General features: G+C 36.3%; 1 long non-coding RNA gene across 2 annotated transcripts in view; it reads right to left on the bottom strand.

The window, feature by feature from the left end:
• LOC140613991 (uncharacterized) overlaps nucleotides 1-18,465 on the bottom strand; it is a 293,774-nt gene that overhangs the window by 160,468 nt on the left and 114,841 nt on the right. The window lies entirely within an intron of this gene.

Below are 18,465 nucleotides of genomic sequence, written 5' to 3'. Positions count from 1 at the left end.
GTTGAGTTCTCATTCATTTAGTCTCCAACCTACAACTACCAGTTTAAATAAGGGTATTGCATGGCCTACGTAATTTTAGGAAAGAGTATTTCCATGACCACCATCTACTATAGAGAAGCCGCAATGTATGAAAGTCTTTTGTTATTAAAAATAACTCTGCCAGGATGGTACCTCAGCCATGGCTGTATCACACTGTTGTCTAGAAACAAGACATTGCATGCAACCTGCCACCAACTAGAACATGCTAAGCTTCCATCCAGTTATTGGGTTGTTGGCACGTGTATTTTAATGACCACTGATTATCAGTTTCCACAGCAACATCCCAAAGGATTCTAGTTGGCTTTCTTTTCCATGATTCAATCCAATGATTTTATTTTTACATTACAGCATATGGAAAGAAATCTTCTTACCTTGTCTTGGTAGGAATGTGCTTTGTCAAATTTTTTTTCTGTTCTAACATACTCGAATGAAGTAAATTCATACATATCCTAATGCAGGAAGTTTTCAGAGATAACCTATACATTATCATCCACTAATAATTATCTTACCATTGATCTTTATAGGTAAGGTAATTATGATGTGAATTGTATAACTAGATGTAAACTTAATGATAAAAAGCTTGATAAAAGTGATAATCTTCAACATGCTTTTACTTTATAAATTCTAAAACATTTGCATCTCCTCTACATAGATCTTTGCCCATGATATTACAAACTTCTATTGTACCACCTGCACTCCTTTATCACAACAATCACTAACTTGTGATTACATGTATTCAATATTTATCTTTTCTCTTAATCAGTGGTTCTGAATTTGGGGTATACATTTTAAAATTCTGGGAGTGTTAAAAAATACTTATTTAGAGGCCAATAAAAACTGAATTTCCATGTGTTTGTGCATATGTTGGAGGTGGGGGAAAGGGAGGACTCATATTTTTTTTCTTAATTTCCACACTCAGCTAGAGACAAAAACCACTGCCCCAGTTTGTTAGCTCCATGAAGAAAAGGATGATTTCTATATCTTGCTGCTTGGAAAAAAAAAAGTACTCAAAATTTGATGTTGAATAAATAAATGAATATCCCAGTATTGTCATGCACAACACACTCCTTTGTCAACAAGCAGATACAGGAATTTCAAGAACCTCTCATATTTAAAGCTAACCTTGGACAACTGGCCTCTGAGTGTTATTTCTGATGAAGCAAAAGTTGATGAAATTATATATGATGAATTATGATGTTAGTTCGGGTCTTCCTTTTTAAGCTTAAATTGCCACCCTACGGTGGCCTCAGCTGCAGAATGCCATCCAACACCATTAAATCAGCACCTTCCTACCCCTGGAGGGCATAGGCAGGAGAAGGCATGCACTAGAGGGTAAACTAGCTACACTCTTCCCCTACCTCCTCTACCTTTTCAGGTCCATGAGCACAGAGCTATGCATGAATGCAACTTGTTGCATTAGCAAAAGGAATGTTGACTTTTTTATCCCTTCCTATTGAAAAAGTGGTGAGACATAAAATAATGGATTTCCTACTTAGAATATGAAGACATGTGCATATCAATGGTTAGTGATATTTCCGATCCATCCAGATTACAGATCTGGGTCTGGTAGAAACAACACAGAAGATGTTGAAGGACAGTATCTACCCACCTTAATATCAAAGTAAAAAATCCACACCTGAAATGATTTCTGTAAAAGTCAGGATAGTGATTACTTCTGGGGGAAGGAGAAAGTGAGATAAGGACAAGGCTAAAAAAATTATAGTTCTTGATCTGGTTGAAGGAGGAGTGGTTACAAGATTTTCACTTGAAATAAGTCATTAATCTACAGATTTGTTTGGGTGTGGCTTTCGAGTTCTGTGTTTTATTTTATAATAAAAATTTTTTTTAAAAAATTTTTATTTATTTATGATAGTCACAGAGAGAGAGAGAGGCAGAGACATAGGCAGAGGGAGAAGCAGGCTCCATGCACCTGGAGCCCGACGTGGGATTCGATCCAGGGTCTCCAGGATCGTGCCCTGGGCCAAAGGCAGGCGCTAAACCGCCGCGCCACCCAGGGATCCCTATAATAAAAATTTTTAAATTAAACTGTATTAATAGTCAACCAACAGCTTATACCAATTTTAATTTAAAATAACTCATCTTACTGTAAAAACATAAAATATAAATGTATAAAGTATTTAAAAACTATATCTTAATTCAACTTATCTTTTTAAATCTATTTACATATTAGTTATTATCACCTGTTGGATTGTCGAGCTCTCTGAGTGTGTTTTTCCCTCCTCTCTCAGGCTTCAAGGGGAGCTTCTATCAGTTCAACTGTGGAACTCAGAGGGTAACTTTGTACTTTCTCAATAGAACCATCTGGGCCATTAGTGACTTTTATCATGTGCCTGTTTCAGCTCCCCCTTTCCAGACAGAGGAGTCCCAGCTTTTCAGTCTACCATCATAGGACGGAACCCTCAGACCCTTGAGCATCTCAGGGCTCTTCTCTAGACGTGTAGATTTAGTTGGGGATAAAGAATTCAAGACAGTTTAAGTGGTTTCTCCCAGTTTATACTTCTTCCACCATCATTTTTCTCCTAAGTAAAACTTGAGTTATAATTATGGAGTAATTCAGGTGGCTCTTTTTTATTTCTCCCTAACTCCTTGATTTCTCCTTGAATTTGCTTTTATGTCTGCCAGTCAGTTGACATTTCCTGAACATCCAAGTCTGTGCTTTGTGAATTTCACCAATTTCTCACAGTGATTCTGACTTCTCAGAGCTTTCTTCTTATTTTATCCTTTTACAGTTCCTCTCTCTCCTCTCTTGGTAAATATGTCTTCCAGCCCCTCCTTTTCCTCCCACTGTTTCCTGAAGGAATTAATGAATATCTATATACTTTCTTTGTTAGTTTTCCATCCTCATACCTACTTCTCACCCCTGCCACAGCTAACATATTTCCTGAAGTAAATTGGATTACTCACTGCATCCAATTGTCATTGACAGACATTCAAGTTCATATCCCCTCAAGCCTGTTTTAATTTATTAGCTTGAATTCTAACTTTTAGGATTCCATTTGACAAAGAATATATTTAAATCCTTATTGATGATAATAATCCTAATAATTCCTACTCAAAGCATATTTCACTCATGAAGTATGTGTATTTTCTAAATAAAATAAAAAAGCATTAATCTTTTAAAGGCTCCAGTGAGCCAAAGAGAAAGTGTAATTATTCCCATTTTGCATGTGAAATCACTGAGGTAAAACAACGCATATTCCCCCAGTGGCTAAACAGAGCAGGAAGGAAATAAATTCCTGACTCCCAGTTATCTGCTGGGCCACAAAGAAAAAATTTCTTGAAATTCAAGAAAATCCAGATGAACCTTCTGTGCCAGTGACTTACCATTGCCTCCCTTGAAATGATTATAGTGAATATTTATTCAGAAAATTCTAAGATAGCTCATGTATGTCATGCTACCCTGAGGAGGAAATGTCAAAAGACGGGGAATAAGAGAAATGCCAGGAAGAACATGACCCACAGAGATGATTAATATGGAGTTTGTCCATTGAGATATAAAATTTAAATGAAAATCTTTGACTTAATGCAACCTGAGGATGAAGAATCCATGGAGATACTTCTAAGACCTGAAACAGTGCCTTTCCAGGGGTCAGAGACCTGACTGAACTCTCACCCTCTTTCTCCTTATACAATGCTGTCCCTGCCTCGGAAAGCTATATCACATGAAGAGAAATGAAAAATCACTTTTAACTTGATTCAAACAGAAGAACTAGGGGGCAATAGAAGGATTCCTCAAACAGGGCTGTGACATCACAGGTACAGCAAGTGTAGAATTGATGGAGTGAGGAAAAAACAAAACTCACAAGTTGAAATTCCAGTCTTTAACAGTTTTGGATGTAGTCTCTGGCTGTATTACACCACTTAACATATAGGCAGGAAACCTACCAAAAACAAACAAAAAAAAAAACTTCTTGATGAGGGCCAAAATGATGTTAGATTTCTATCTCTTCCTTCCTAGATCGATTCAATCACATTAAGTGCTTTTTTTTAATAGAACAGGGAGTTCTCAGGACATTTGGGTGGCTCAGCAGTTGAGCATCTGCCTTCAGCTCAGGGCATGATCCCAGGGTCCAGGACTGAGTTCCACATTGGGCTCCTTGTGGTGGGCCTGCTTCTCCCTCTCTCTGCCTGTGTCTCTGCCTTTCTCTTTCTGTGTCTCTCATGAATAAATAAGTTAAAAATCTTAAAAAAAAAAAAAAAGACAAAAACAGTGAGTTCTCACCTAGTCAAAGTAGCTGATCCTATTCAACTAGAATTGCCACATATCCAAATATCAATTCATAGCACTAGATCTGTTCATGGTTTCAGCTGATGAACAAGCCATCCACAGTAGTAGGTCATCCCAGTTGTAACTCTTATTTCCCAAATTTCTTATTAGGATATTATTATTATTATTATTATTATTATTATTATACATCCTTGTGTACCAGCAGAATCCTTAAAGTCATTTCTTTCTCACTCTTAGGAGGGATTCACCCCACCTTTAACTTTCTCCCTCTTACTACCTTTGATATCATAACCATGGGCAATTCTTGCCAAGGAATAAAGGATACTTTGAGAGGGCTTCCTCCCATGTTGCACATGCTTCTTGTACAAATTAAAATGTTATTCTTCTGAGTTCCTATCAGCTTATGAGATCTATTAATAAAAAATCCAGATAGTCAGGAAAACAATTGCTTTCCTGGACCTTTTTATAAAACTATGCTCCACTTTGATAAATTCAAAAACCCAAGTGAGGAGGCAGAAATTCTTCTGAAGAAATCTTCAAAACAAAACTTTAAATGCACAATAAAAGAACTGAATAGCTCAAATGGATTCAGAGTCACTGCTATGTTCCATTTCCTAATCCCTAACCCTATTCTCAGAATTGTAAAAAAACAAAAACAAAAAGAATAAAACAAAACAAAACAACCCTTTGGTCCTAGTAACTACACTAGGTGTCATATTACCTTTCATAGATGTTAAGACTTCTCTTTGAGATTAGTATGGTTGGGAGGAAAAAGAGCCAGGCTCATTGTACCTATGCATATTATGCAAACATGTATGTCTGTAAGAAAAGAAAGGAAAAAGAATTGTAGAGGTTTTTTTTATGCTCAACAGGGTATTATTTCATTATTTTTCTATTGAGATATCATCTGACCTCCATCCCAAATATAGATTCTCATAGCTTTGAACATGGAAAACCATTAGTGCTGACAGGCTGATCATATTCTCAAAAGGTCAAGATCTGCTGTAAACGTGGTTTTTCTTCATCATTTGTCATTTCTGTGGGGTCTTTTCAACTTTTGTGTCAACATAAGTGTTCCTCACATCTGGGTTGACATCTCACTTCAAAAGCATGTTTAATCCCTATTGCTTCAAATGCATGAAATAAGAAAATCTACTTTTAATAAGCAAAAATTATTTTATGAAAATAAATATCTGTAGTATTGAAAGTAGATCAGCACACTGATAACTATTTTCACTTGATATATATCTGGAATTTCTCTTCAAATTTCCTATGGTAAAAAATGGGTGGATATCATTAAGCTTTTGTGAGGTAAAAAACGGTCAGGTATTACTGATCTCCTTTACTAGGTGGGGCAACATGGAAGAGCCTTCCAAAAGAATCATCTGAGGATGAAATTAACTATTCTCATTCTCATTTAATGCTAATTAACTTTGAATCACTGCCTGAGGAGTATAATGTTAGAGCATAGGTTAATAGATGTTCAAGTTGTGATACAACCTCTCCCTCTGGTTTTGGTTCAGGAAAGTGATGGAAAGGAAAAGACACTTGATGTCTGATTGAACTGGGGACCAGGGAGGAAGGAGGAATCAATTACCTCTCCTCTTCCATTGCTGTTTTGGCTTTCATAACCTTCCATCCCAAACCATTTGTTCTTCCAACTTTCCAACAATCTCTTTTTTGTTCCATTTCTAATCCTCAATTTGCCAATCTGGATCACTGTAAATATCAATAATATAATTCAAAGCCTACCTTATATGGAAAGATTTCCAGGCTGGTTATTCCTTCTATGAAAATAAAAGCACTCTACCATTTCCAAAGGCTTTCATATACATCCAAGAGCACCTCAAAGGTAGAGGAGATCATCTAGTCCAGATCGAGATTTTTAAAAAGAGGACCCAGAGGTTCAGAGAGATAAAGTGATTCCCCAAACTCATTGTACTATAACACAATTCCTTCCACTTGTCCTCAGGGATTTGTTCTATTGTATGTCTGCGTGTGTGTGTGTGTGTGTGTGTGTGTGTGTGTGTGTTAGTTTAATGGAAATGGTTTGTTCTACTGAGGCTTCTGCTGTCGTTGTTTTTATGGCAATGAGAATTGCCACCCTTTCTATGCCCGAGGGTTGTCAGTGATCCTTCTCAGGAACAAGGATGGAGAAGAGGCCATGAGAAACTAAAGCCCCTTAGCTGGCCCAAGTTCCAATACAGACTGAAGAGTGACCACAGCCCCCTCTGGAGGAAGACATGGAGTCTTGAGGACTATATTTGCTTAACAGGGAACTAACTATGGGATTCTATGCTTTAAAAACTTCCCCATCTTAACAAAATCAAGAATAGATAAGTACTATTCAGATGCTGGACTATTTTCGGTATCCAAAAGTTTCATTGTCCAAAAGTTTTACTACCATGAAACTATTTTGTCATTGCCCTTAAAATAAAAGCAAGAGAGGATGTTTGACCTGTATTCCAAGATCATCTTAATCCAATGACTCATAAAACAATAGCTGCTTTTTTCCAATTTTGCTCAAGCTTGCAATTTTAACAAGTTGACAATTTCTAAATGTCTAAAATGTGTTTTTTAATGGCATTAGCCCTAAAATCTCATGTCCAGCTTCCCAAGTCCCAGCTCAGAAAATCAAGACACCATCCTCACAAATTCCACTTCCCAGCTCAAAATGAGATGTCATAACCAAATCCAAGAGCACTCTCATTGCCCTTGGAGGTCCCAAAACAAAGCTATTTCTCATAAATGAAAGAGTGCTTTGGCGGCCTCAGAACCTCAAGGCTAGGCAGGAAGGTCTAACCTAGATCTTTGTAAAAACTAAAGCCATGCCTCCCACATATCTCTGATGAAAAGCTTATATGAAGAGCAAAGTAGAATTCTGGACTACACATTCTGCTTGGTTATTCTGGCAACTTAATGATTTGTCTGCATACTGTTCCAGTTATCATATTCCCCAAGCAGCAATTAATAATATTTACTATATATTATGCTTCACACTCTTATGGGTTGTGTATTTGTGACCCCTCAAAATTCATCTGTTGATATCCTGACTTCTAATGTAATGGTATTTGGAGGTAGGGTCTTTGGGAGGTCATTGGGTTTGGAATAGGTGGAGTTAGTGCCCTTAAAACAATAGGAAAACAGAAAGATATCTCTCCCTCCACATGCACACACAGAGGAAAGGACATGCGAGCGCACAACAAGAAGGCTGCTTGTCTACAAATCAGGAAGGGAGCTGTCACTAGGAACCAAATGTGCTGGGACCCTGATCTTCCCAGCCTTTAGGACTGGGAATAAATTCTAGTACTCTAGTACTTTAAATAAATGTCTGTTGTTTAAGCCACCTGGTCTCTGATATTTTGTTATAGCAACCTAAGCTAAGACACAGACCCTATCCTATACATTTTACATTCAGTATCCCATTTAAAATTTACAAAAATCCCACTGGGAGACACCATTTTTCCCATTTCACAAATGAGAAAACTATCTCTTAGATTAAATAGCTCTTCAACCTGAAGACATACATAGTAGACACCAAATAGTTGAATTGAATTGAATACCTCCTACTTCTTCTACTTCAGCATTTTTTAAGATTTTATTTATTTATTCAAGAAAGAGAGAGAGATAGAGAAGCAGAGACACAGGCAGAGGGAGAAGCAGGCTCCATGCAGGGAGCCTGATGTGGGACTCGATCCCAGGACTCCAGGATCACGCCCTGGGCCGAAGGCAAGTGCTAAACTTCTGAGCTACCCAGGGATCCCCTACTTCAGCATTTTAAAACTGTTCACTCATACATATATCTTCATCACACAGCTAGAAGTTCTTTGAGAGCCAAGATTATTATATTCTCAATGTCAAGCACATGGTAGGTGCATGAAGAAGGAAGGGAAGGGAAGGGAAGTGGGAAGGGAAGGAGAAAAAAAAAGAAGAAAAAAAGAATACAAAAAAAATGGAAGGGAAGGGGGAGAGGAGGGAAGGGGAGGGGAGCGAAGTGAGGCAGGAAAGAAAAAAAGAGAGAAGTAAGGAAGAAAATAGTATATGTGAATCCCTAATTAGTAGGTACATGAGTGTCTTAGGGCTCCCATAATAAAGGACTACAAACTAGGTGGCTTGAACAATAGGAATTTATTGGCTCATAGTTCTAGAGGCTAAAAGTCTGAAGTCAAGGTGTGAGCAAGGTTGGTGCTGAGGGCTGTGAGGGAAAGATCTATCCCAGACCTCTCACTTGGGCTTGTAGATGGCCAACATCTCCCTAAGCCTCTTCACACTGTATTTCCTCCATATATATCTCTGTGTCTGAATTTCTCTTTTTATAAGGACACCAGTCATGCTGGATTAGGGCCCACCCTAATGACCTAATTTTAAATTGATTACCTCTGTAAAGACCCTATCTCCAAATGAATTCACATTATGGGGTATCAAGAGTTAGGACTTCCACATATGGATTTGGAGGGAGACACAATTTGTCTCATAACTGTGGTAATAGAAATGTTCTCCACATAAGGCACAGCTGGCCACAACACAGCTCAGCTGTTTGAGGGACATAGGAGGCTTTAAAAACATGTTCAAATGCACAGGGGCCTCTGTGTGTCATAAATGGCCTAACCTCACAATAACAAGAGCTAACAACTGAATCTGTTAAAAAATGGTTTTACTTATGTATGTGAGACTACCCCTCTGGCAGGCAACCTATAAACTAAACTATAAACAATTTTAAGGCATCATTTTTATAATCAGTCCTATATCACCACTTCTGCATTTAAGTTCGCTCCTCAGGTCTGTTAGAAATGGTCATAGGTATTCTCTGTTCTCAATTATTCTATCCAGGTTTTCACTTGCCTTGAATAGATAAATTCCACTCACAGAACATCATTCTCTCTGGTGACTTCTGAGTTGAGCAGGAAAAAAAAAAAAAAAATGCCTATCCCGTGTGCTCAGTCATGATCTCTTCTAGGCCTTTACATGCCCTGCAATGTAGTAAATCTCTATGAGCCTTTTAATGACCTCATCTTTCCAGGAAAGAGTATCTTTTACCCCTTAAAACTGCACTTCCTGGTGGTAAAGAGAAAAATCTGCTTCAATGTTCTCTAAGTTCCCATTAGAAATGGAAAAGAAAAAGATTCAAAGGATTCCTGGGCTCAGCTCCCAGGTTCAGCCATAGATGGCTATCGCACAGCAGTGGAGTCACTATCCCTACTTGCCATGCAGGCATGTACACAGCCTCCAACTCCTCTCATTTCACACTGGAGAAGAAAGAAAACTACACAGGACCAGGGATTCAAATACCCTCTGTCCCTCTGCTCGCTGCTCTCACTTTTCTTTACTTGTGTCTTTAGAGAATGTTGAATACACGGTACATCCTTCTTCTGTAGGTGTTTGACAAGCTACAACCTTAAGGTTTCATGTGATTTTGATCTCATCAACTCTTCCAGAAATTGGTTTCATTTCCCAGTTGATCTCACTGTTATATTTTTCCCCCACTCTCTCAAACACTTCTTGTTCAAATTTAAATCCATTATTTCTATTCTTATCTTTGCTAACTAATGAGAGTGGTTTCTTCTCCTCTGGGAAACTACCAAGGTATGTGTACCTGCATTCACATTTTCATGTGTGTTTTCTCTCAAACTCTTAGAGGTTATCAAAAATTCTGAGGAAGAAAACCTTGCTTTAATTAAAGAATATACACAATTCCATTCTTTACTAGAACCTCCTTGCATGTTTACTTTCCATAATATTTGTCTCCCGAGAGGAAAGTAGGAGTAATAGGAAAGATGTTTCTCAGATACTGTTTAAAACATGCAGCCTATTATCAAAACTATCAAAAGTCCACTACTGGGTAACTCGATTGTGGAAATTGAAGCAACTCTGCTTACATGGAAATTATTTGACTACCTTACAATTTCTCAGAATAAAATACTCCCTGAATTGTAATTTCTTTAATAAATTACTGTAATTTGACCTACCATTTATGTAATATGTGATGAACAGTGAAGAATCCCTCTTCTGAACTGTCAGTGATTTTAACAGACAGAAACTTTAATCACATTGCCTATGAACTAATCAATTAACAAATATTTATCAAGAATTTACTGGGTATGTAATACTGCAAGACACAAATAGGGATATAACAAAAATATGATTTCCTTTCCATCCCCTTAATCCCAGAACAATCTCCCAAGAGAGAAATATTCCTATCATCCTCTTCTTGATCCTCAAATTTTTTACCCTATCCTCTTCAAATCAATCAATATGTCAAATGACCATATCCTAACCCCTAGGAGGCTCCTTCCAGCAAAAGATAAACACCTTGCTTCTTTCCCCAAACATTAAATCTACTGCTTTCAACCATCACTGGGCAAACTTGAAATTACTCAATACTATCATTGCCCCCCACCAAGCCCCATTCATTTCTGACCTAAAACAGGCCTCTTTTGTCCCCTTCTAAATACACTCACCTCCACAACCAGTGAACTCCATGAGTTACTTCAATCACCTTCACCACTTCTCTCTGAATTCTGTTGACACATAGACCTCCTAGACCCTCTCATTGGTACTTCTATAGCAGCATTCTTCAAAAAGAGAATAAGAATCCTTGAGAGCGAAAAACAATTTTCACACAACCAAAACTACACAACCAAATATGGTTTTGAGGGGGGTCATTTTCCAGATCCTCACCTTCCATATATGTTCTTTCACAAAACTGATCTAAGAATGGTTTTAGATGGAGGGAATTCTACAGTTCTCCTTTCTCATTTCATTCTTTTCATTTTCTCATTTGTGCTTTCCCCACATAAATAGCTACATAGTTATATACATATGTAGACAGATAAATAAATTTTCCCTCATTCCAAATGTTACTATATTGCACTGCCTTAAGATATTTAAAAACGTTCAGGGTCCCAAAGAAAAAAAACTAAAAGATTTGGTACTAAAGTCTCTTTTAATCAAGACTTTATAAATCTTTGCTAGGCCTCATATTTTTCTTTGTCTTATACACATTTTTGCTAAAAGCCAAGTGTAGCATAAAAACAGGAGCTTTGGCCTCAGTTGGGATGTAATGGATTTAGATGTTTTGGACTCTGCAGCATCTCATGTATCACCCAAATATTTATCCAAAAAAAAAATGTATCACTCTTAAAGAAGAGCCTGAGAGAATAAAGCTAGACTGTATGGGTAAAATATATTTAAAGTAGTAGAGCTTTTTTTCATTTAGGCAACAGGGTTCTAGTAAGGCTCTGTGACTTGCCTGACCTAAAATCAGCATTAAGAAGTGAGGTGTCAGGCAGCCTGTACTAACACATTTATTTGAATTGATAAGTGCAGACTTATCTGAGAGAAAGTAAATCTAATTCATCTAATTGGTTTGATAATGAAAACTAGTCTGCTTATTTGGTTATATGACAGATGTGTTCCTTAATTCAAATGAGTTAAATGTGTAGTTCCAAAGTTTTGATGAAAAAATATTTAAAGCATCTGATATAATAAATGCAATTTATCAAAGATTATTGTATTAGCAAAGGCATACTGAAAGTTACAATGTTTCAATGTTCCCAGCAGTATCTGAATATATCAGATTTTTTAAAAAGTGCCTCTAAATTAAAGAGAAACAAGTACAGTTAGTTACTTGATGAGTCTCCCTGAAATGCTCTTGTTATGCTCACTAGAAATTCAGAAACTAGGTAAATAAAGACAACTGTATAAATTCTTTCACAATTCTCTGCTCTCAATAAAATTGAAAAAGAAACTATCATGATTACAGATTATTAAAAATAATTTTGGTAATATATTCCTGTGGTCTTTGGTATTCAATTCAGAATAAATTCAAAAACTTGTCAGAGATTGTTATTAAAAATAAACAAATTCCTTCTATTCCTGTAAGGCCTTCCAATCATTCCATGCTTAAATCCATAGTGGGAATAGAATTGTAATTGACCCATCTTTCATTTCAATTGTTGACTCCCAAGAATAGGCTATCCACCTAATTTTAAAATGCACTAATAAAATTTATTTCTAATGTTTAAAAATTTTATATCAAAATTTATAATATTTTGATACATTGCTAATTCAACCCTAAAGAAAACATTTTTTAAGGCTTAGAACATTATGGTTACAAGATAATTAAAATTTTTAATTCAACTAAGTTAAAATTCTACAAGAAAAATGGAATAGAAATATAGGCTCAAGGAATAAAAGAAATTATATAAAATTATAAATAATATATACAATATTATATTATATATGATTATATATATAATAAATTATATAAAAATAAAATTAAAGTGGAGCTTATTTATGAATTTTTTTATTTATTTACTTTTAATCTAAATATAGCATCTAGGGACACCTGGGTGGCTCAGCAGTTGAGCACCTGCCTTCCGCTCAGGGTGTGATCCTGGTCCAGGGATCGAGTCCCACATTGGGCTCCCTGCGAGGAGCAGGCTTCTCCCTCTGTCTATGTCTCTGCCTCTCTCTGTGTGTGTCTCTCATAAATAAATACATACAATCTTTTAAAAAAAATTTTTAGGCCCCCATTTATATAAACAATTTGAATCATTCCAAATCAGCTATGTAAGCACTACCCTAGTGGTCTCAAATCACCAATCCTCCAAAAGAAATTCTACTCTGGCCAGTTGGAGTGCTCCATTTGCCAGGCCTCAGTTTGGGAACCAGCCTGGCCTGGGGTTCCAGGATGATCCTATAGGTATAAGTCTCATAGCTACTCTAGCATCTGGTTGATAGCATCTATTCAGCCAACTTCAGAAAAACAAAAAAATAAGTGTAGCTCTATAAATTTTCACCAAATGAACATGTAAATCAGCATCCAGCAGATCAAGAGTAAGAACATTACCAGTAACTCAGAAACACATGATATTTCTATTTCATAGGCAGCATATTGCCCCAATCACTACCTTCCCAAAGTTAACTACTTTGCTTCCAATATGCTGTCCTTGCTACAATATTCTAGCTAAGATGTACTTGTTTTTGAACTTTATAAATGGAGTCATACACTACATGTTATTTTTCTGCTGTCTTTTACTCAGCACCATGTTTGTGAGGTTCATCTACATTCATATATGGCATAAATGCATGATAATGGCTACTAATATTTATTTCAAGCTATCAATTTTGCAATATATGAGAAACTACATGTTTGAATCTATTTAAACATGTGAAGAAAAATCTGGATCTCAACTCAAAATTATGCAAGGTTAATCCATGGGGCTCAATTTTATCATATGTAAAATGAGGTTAAAATACTCATTCCTTACAGAGTTGCTGTGAGACTGTACATGGAAAGCACAATTTCTGACACATATAAAGATTGCAGTCATTGTTGTGATTTTGATGTTGTTGTTTTTGCCTTCCAATGGGTCATCCCCAATTTAATAAGTATTCTCCAAATCCCTTCTTATTGCCACTAAGTGACAGAACTAAAACACATAGATGAACATGTCCCCACCATGCTTATATTAACTTTATTCTAGCTTTTTATCTCTTAAGGTATATGGTTCAAGCATCCATGCATGACTTGCAATGGTGAACTGGACCAGACTCCTACTTAATTCCTTTGTAATTGAGGGTTACCAATACCTCTTTCACTGGATCACTCAGAAAAAAAGTAACTGGGAATAAATAAAAGACAGAAGAGAGGAAATTTTAAAAAGCTTAGTTTATGTATGTAAAGAATTTGATACAAAGCAGGTGCATAACAAATGGTAGTTACTTAGGAAGAAGAAAAAAGGGAGGAGGAAAGGAGAGAAGAAACATTATTTTATAATTTGATTTTTTTCGGTGACAGAAGGGTGCCTATGAGGTGATACACCAAGTCAGTTCCTCTTTAGTCTACTTCCTAGTCAAGGTGGGTCAAAGTAGTTCAAGTAAAATAAGTAGGATATGTGATTTTATCTCATTTCATAGATGAGAAAACTGCAGTCCTGAGAGGTTAAGTGATTTACCCAAGGATTTATAGTGAATTAGTGGCAGAGCCAGGATTCTCATGTGAATCTGTCTGATTCCAGAGCTATGGTTTTTTTTTTTTTTTTTTTTTTTTTTGCTCTATTCCATTGCCTTTCTGAAATAGTCTAATTTTAATGTGTTATCTCAAATACACTCCACTTCAAGGAAGAGGTAATTTTCAATTTTAGCCTTTCTGACCCTCAGAGTCTAGTCTATAAAACTGAGCTAATAATAATTGCCTTCTAAACAAGTTAATATAAGTGCCTAGAATGGCACTCAGTAAGTGTACCTTTGTTGTTGTTTCAATTTTAAACTATCTACTCAATGAATTTCTGGTTTAAGTAGAAAATCAGTGTATGTGGCTTTGGCCAATATAGGTGAGCTATCTCAGGGGAGCATTATCCCTTCCACTTAAAGTAAACATCAACATTCAGATATACCCTTGACTCTTTTCCTAATCATTACCATAGGCTTTTAATATCCTTGCAAACTCAAGCCCCCAAAATAGGTGCTAAATAAATACTAACTCAAAAGTTAGTTAAAACCCCTGCTCTTAAAAAGCTTGCAACAAAACTGTGTAATTAGGACATATTGGAAGGAAGGAAGGAAGGAAGGAAGGAAGGAAGGAAGGAAGGAAGGAAGGAAGGAAGGAAGGAAGGAAGGAGGGAGGGAGGGAGGGAGGGAGGGAGGGAAGAAAAAGTAACCATGCTTTTCCTGGTACAACTCTGTACTCAACAAATAAACTTGAAATAATGTTCTATTTTTGAAAACTCAAATTCTCCCCAGAGTTCTTAAAAATACTCTGACAATCAGTTGAAAATATGAATATTTTTATTACTGTTATTTTCTACTATTACTTATTACATTTATTATAGTCTTTAATTTTTCTCATAAATATGTGTTTGACCAGGCATGCTGTAAATATAAGTGTTGTCATTTATATTCATGGCAAGGTGAAAATGAATGAAAATGAATTTCAAAGTATAATTTACATCATCCTTGATACATATGAAAAGAAAAGGATTTGCCTGGATAGAATTAGTACTATTCAATAGAAACTGAGTATTTATCATGGCCACAATGGATTTGACAGAGGGCACAAAGACTTGAACACAGTCCCTGCTCTGTGGGAGGACCCAGCCCAAAGGGGAAGAGAAAAACAAACAACATACATGCACAAATATACACATAGAACATGTAAACAAAGCCTACCTAATACAAATTTATGAGGCAGCTGAACAACATCCATGTTGTGAGCTGAAATATTCAGATTCTCAGGATACATAGTCCATATAACTGAAGCAAGGAGGGAGGATTCCAAATTAGCTGATAATGTATAAAACACTGTGTCTTCATGAGACAGTTTGGGGCCAACATTATATAGCCTTACTTCTCAGGATGTAACCCACAGACCATCAGCATCATCTAGGAGCTTCATAGACCCATAGAGTCTCAGGGCCCATACCTGACCTTCTGAATAAGAATCTGAATGTTAGCAAGATTCCAGGTGACTTATAAATTAAAGGTGGAAAAGCCTTGGTATAGGGTGGTTCTCCAGGCTGCCTTTATATTAGAAATACCAGCAGAATTTTCTTTAAAATGTTCATACCTGGGCCCCATTCCAGGTCTAAGAAGTTGGAATCTCTTGCCCACCTTCATCATATCGCAGCTCAAACATCACTTTCTCTGGTACACCTTTTCTTGACCCACCTCAGACCAAAATAAATTCCTGAATTGTGTATTCTCAATTACACAATTAGCTCTTATCACACTTGCAACTAAACATTTGTTTATGTTTTCATGCGATAACCACCTCTCAAATTGGCAAACGGTCTGTGAGAGCAGTGTCTATTCTTGGTTTTGCTCAACATCACACCCCCAATGCCCAACAGAAATTTTGTCACATGTCATACATTCAATAGATTTATTCATTCATTTATTCCACAAATATTTACCTACAATGTTTTAAGTTCTTGAGATGTATTGGTGAATGAAAGAAGAATCCCTGAAGGAAGTGACAGATAACAAATGTGTTATTTTTTTCTAGCAAGGAAAGAAAAGTAATAATAAGAATAAAAAATAAAGGCAAAATATGGTATGCTAAAGAGACAGAAGTGTTACATACAAAATAAGAATGAAGGCAAGGTAAAGGGAAGTTGGAGAACTAATGGGGGAGGGCCAAGTTATCATTTTAAATAGGATTGTGAGAGAAGCATCATGAAAAGTAACATCAAAAAGAGATTTGGAAGGAGTAAGTTAGACCCCATCTCAAGAAAGAGCATGCCAGACTAGTAGAACAACACTGGTGGAAAGGAGCACGTTGTTATGTTCCAGGTACTGCAAGAGGGCCAAGGTGGGTACCGTGGAGTTGTGAGGGACAAGTAAGCTGGCAGGGAGGAATAGAAGATAATAACACAAAGGTCATTGAGAATCAGACCATGTAGGTTCTTGTAGGTGAATGTAAGGGCTTCACAGCTTTTACACTGTATGAAACATGGAACCACTATAGGATTTTGAGCAGCAGAGTAATATACTTTGACTTAATTTTTAAGAGAAACTTCTGGATACTGTGTCAAGAACATTCTCCTTTAAAGAGGATTAAGAATAAAAGCAGAGAGAAAAATCACGAAAATGTTACATCAAGTCATGTGAGAAATGATGGTAATAAGGTGGCTTTGACCTGGGGTTAGCTGTAGCTCTCAAGAGAATTGGTTCAGATTGGAGATTACATACTTACATACATACATACATGCATACATAATGAATCCATGTATTACCACAATGTGAACACATCCATGTAAACATCTATCAGGTGTAAGAAGAAAAAGTCACTTACATCTCCTCTTCTCCAAGGATAACCACTATCTTGACTTTGAACACCATTAGTTAACCTATTTTCAGTCTTTATATATGTGGAATCAGCAATATATATTCTTTTGTGTCTGTCCTTCTTCTTTTGAAGTCAACTCATATTGTTGCATGTAACTAAAGTTCATTGATGTTTGTAGCAATGTAGCACTTAAATGCATAAATAATCCTAATCTATCCATCTTACTGTCATCAAGCATTTCTAGTTTGTGCTTTACAAATAATAATACCACAAACATTCTTATATATGTATTTCTGTGTCAATATCCATTGATCCTATTCATAAAAAATTAGAATCCTTAGGTCATAAGTTGAGTACGCACAACTTTAGTACATAGACAATAATATCTTGGACATCAACCTTAGCAATATTTTTATAGATATTTCCATAGGCCAGGGAAACAAAGGCAAAAAATAACTACTTGGGCTACCCTGAAATAAAAAGCTCTTGTACAGCAAAGGAAATCATGAACAAAGTAAAGAGGCAACCTACTGAATGGAAGAAGATATTTGCAAATGATATATCCAATAAAGGATATTATTATTCAAATATTGTCCAAAATATATAAAGAACTTATACAATTGAACACCAAAAAAATAAATAACACAATTTAAAAATGGACAGAGGATCCAAAAAGACATTTTTTTTCCAACAAAGACATACAGATGGCTAACAGACACATGAAAAGATGTTCAACATCACTAATCATCAGACAAATGCAAACCCAAACCAAAATGAGATATCACCTCATGCTGTCAGAATTGCTAGCATCAAAAAGACAAGAAGTAACAACTATTGGTAAGGTTGTTTTAAAAAGGGAACACTTGTGCACTGTTGGTGGGAATGCAAATTGGTGCAACCACTGTGGAAAACAGTATAGAGATTCCTCAAAAAAGTCAAAAATAGAAATTTACCATATAATCTAGTAATTCCACTAGTTGGGTATTTACCCAAAGAAAATGTGAAAACACTAATTTGAGAAAATTAGGTACCCCCATATCCTCTGCAGCATTATTTACAATAGCGAAGATACAGAAGCAACCTAAATGTTCACAGACTGATAAATAGTTGTATTTTTTAAAGATTTTTATTTATTTATTCATAAGAGACAAAGACAGAGGCAGAGACATAGGCAGAGATAGAAGCAGGTCCATGCAGGGAGCCCGATGTGGGACTCCATAACAGGACTCCAGGATCACGCCCTAAGCTGAAGGCAGACGCTCAACCACTGAGCCACCCACGCATCCCCAAAGACTGATAAATGGATAAAGAATTGATATATATTACGGGATATTAACCCCCAAAAAAGAATAAGATCATGCCATTTGCAACAACACAGATGAAACTA

The sequence above is a fragment of the Canis lupus genome, chromosome 2 (assembly GCF_048164855.1).
Source record: "Canis lupus baileyi chromosome 2, mCanLup2.hap1, whole genome shotgun sequence".
NCBI lineage: Eukaryota > Metazoa > Chordata > Mammalia > Carnivora > Canidae > Canis > Canis lupus.
Note: the sequence above shows the minus strand (reverse complement) of the source record. Positions and strands in the feature narration are given on the sequence as shown.